This window comes from Schistocerca gregaria, unplaced genomic scaffold (assembly GCF_023897955.1).
Source record: "Schistocerca gregaria isolate iqSchGreg1 unplaced genomic scaffold, iqSchGreg1.2 ptg000047l, whole genome shotgun sequence".
In the NCBI taxonomy this organism is placed as follows: Eukaryota; Metazoa; Arthropoda; class Insecta; order Orthoptera; family Acrididae; genus Schistocerca; species Schistocerca gregaria.
In genome coordinates, this window is record NW_026061704.1 from 13333 (window position 1) to 16275 (window position 2943).

Sequence of the window (2943 nt, forward strand, 5' to 3'; positions counted from 1 at the left end):
ATTCGAAGACTTCGTCCGCATGTGGAGCACACTCTCCTTGAGCACGGCAGTGCCAAACTACACACGATCGCTGCGGCATCTGCAGCAAGCCGACGTCCTTGCACTGCCGTCGATCATCCTACACACAGTCTCGATTTTCGTCTATCGCAAAACTAAGAAAACCTTTGAGCACTTCAGTTGTTTCAAGCGGTGCAAGCAGAGGTAAGGTTGTGGCTCTGTTAACATAGTCAAACAGTACACTGTGACGGTGTCAACAAAATAGTATCTAGTTGGGGAAATTTTGCTGGTTCCGAGGGTGAGTGTCTTGAGAAATAAATTTATAGACGTGAAGAATACAATGTAGAATGTTAATGAAGTTTGTTTTATTTAAAAAGCTTTGAGAGTTTTCACGTAAAACATCTGTCGACATTACTTTTCAGTGCGTCCTCGTACGGTGGATGTCTGAGAAAATAAATACATTGATTAAAATAAGTGGTGACATGAGTGCTGTTAAGAGCACTAGGTTCAAAAAATTTTAACTGTATGCCAATTGCAGATTAATTTTAATGGCAGCTAGCGCGATTATATGAGTGGAGTATTAAATTTAATGGTGAGCATTTATGTAATTTTTAAGCATTGTCATTCTTCCTCTCTTAAGTACCTCGTCCTCCAGTAACACTGCCGATCGATAGCATGATCTGTTGTCCATCCATGGTTTTTCAGAACATTGATTCAGTGCTGAACCCAAACTGGTGGTTTGAGTTATTTAGCCAGGTTAATCCTATGCGTCGTGGATCACATATTCCATTAATCTTTCAAAAAATGGTTCATATGGCTCTGAGCACTATGGGACTTAACATCTGAGCTCATCAGTCCCCTAGAACCTACAACTACTTAAACCTAAGTAACCTAAGGACATCACACACACCCATTTCCGGAGCAGGATTCGAACCTGCGACCGTAGCGGTCGCACGGTTCCAGACTGAAGCGCCTAGAAACGCTCGTCCAGACTGCCGGCCATTAATGTTTCCTTGAATTATTAATTTCAACAGGTTTTATTTGTTGTTGCGGAATTGCGCTACCAAAACAATCGAGTTCTGCTCTCTGGATGCTGTTGAGAATTTCTACATTTTCGTACCGCCGTACTTTTGACTAAATCTGTCGATGGTATCCTTAATATTTTTCCATACGATCGCATTTCAAATGCCTAATACAGTCCATGACTCAGCTCCATAGAGTAGGACACCGAACGTGTAACATCGAAGTAGTAGAGTGCGAATCCTAATGACTGCTCTGAAGGTTCTCAGCAGTCGCTACGGACTAAATGACTTCAGGGGACTCGGTTCATTGGCTACAAGTCTTTTAGTAATTCTGCAGATTTTCCTTTGGACTAAGTGCGAGGTAGTCCCTCGTTACTTAGATCGTGCAGTTTTCAGACCGTTTGTGTTACTATGGCTACACTACTAACAGTGTGTCGACCACCGTATCAGTAGATATAATGAAACGGCGGCACTCTTTCGTTATGTCTTACAAGGAGATTTCTCCAGGGGTAGGATCGACTTTCTGTAACCATCTATACGGTTATGTAGGTTAAGCACCCAAGTATCACACAGTGCAGCCATTCATCCTGGTGGGTAGACGTTTTCGAGGAACTGACGAGAAAAGAAATTCGGAATTTTGTGTGAGACTCAATAACGTGAAGAAAGCCGAATGACCTAGGTAGGTTGTGAGGGTATTGGAAAGGATACTAGCTTCACATGCATGAGGTTGTGGGTTCGAATCTCACCAGAGGAAGAAATCTATGCTAGGTGTTTATCGAAGTGATATTGATAATCATTTTCATTCAACTGATGTAAATATATTTTTTTTTATTTCCGCTCCTCGGTCACGTGATTCAATAGTGATATGAACTTCTTTATTTGGTCTAATTTTTCTTCTTATCATCCATTTTCCACTGGAAATATTTGTTCGTGAACTTTTAATTATCTTCATGTACTAATTCCGATTTAATTTCTCCTATTTTTATGGCCCTGTGTTTTCGTTATTGTGTTCATTATATCGATTTCTCACATTGCTTGAATTTTGTTTTACTTAGAAAACCTTCTCTCATTCATATCATCATCTACCATACATTTCCATAGTACACAAAGAATTTAGGTAATGTTTTAAATATTTGTATGTCGATTACCATGCAGAAAAAGGCACGTCTTGTAATGAAAAATACGTTTTTCACGTTAATGCACAGTCAATATAAATAGATTATTTCGTCTTTTGTTTTTTTAATTAATTTATCGGAGATTTGAAGTAATTGAATAGTCAAACAGATAGGTACAATAAAATACTCATTCACAAAAATTCCGATTGGAAGAAGAATGATGCAAAGAAAAATGAAACAAATGCAAAAGTTCATACGGTGATTAAAACGATGTGACAAAGGAATAGAACGAAAGAAATTACATTTAAAACAATAAATTGAGTAAAAATAGGCACCAAAGTCATTTCGATAAGGATTTTAAAAAAATTTTACTGCACCTGACGAGGCATGGTTAAGCTTCTGTCCTAACCATTATGACACGCAACAAGACTATGGAATAAGACTTCCTTAACGCTATATAGCATGACGCAAAATTCCAAACTCTTCTGCGTCAGTTACTTGCAAACGGAGGCCCGCCTGGATGCAGGGTCTGATACTGGGGGGTCTTGAGTCACACTACCGCTTATTTGGTTTCAAAAAGTCGACCCCACCGCTGGGGAGCTCTCCATGTTGGTTTTAAGAGTAACAAACGGCACATTTCGAAAGAACAGTAATGTCGCAGTCCAAAAGAAGCAACTAGCGGTGGCTCCTGCAAACTTAAAAGACGGCTCTAGCAAAGGCAAAAAAAAAAAAAAAAAAAAAAAAAAAAATTACTGTAGTAAGTAACCTGGCAACGCTACACACACGTTTAACCAACAGAACAACAACGA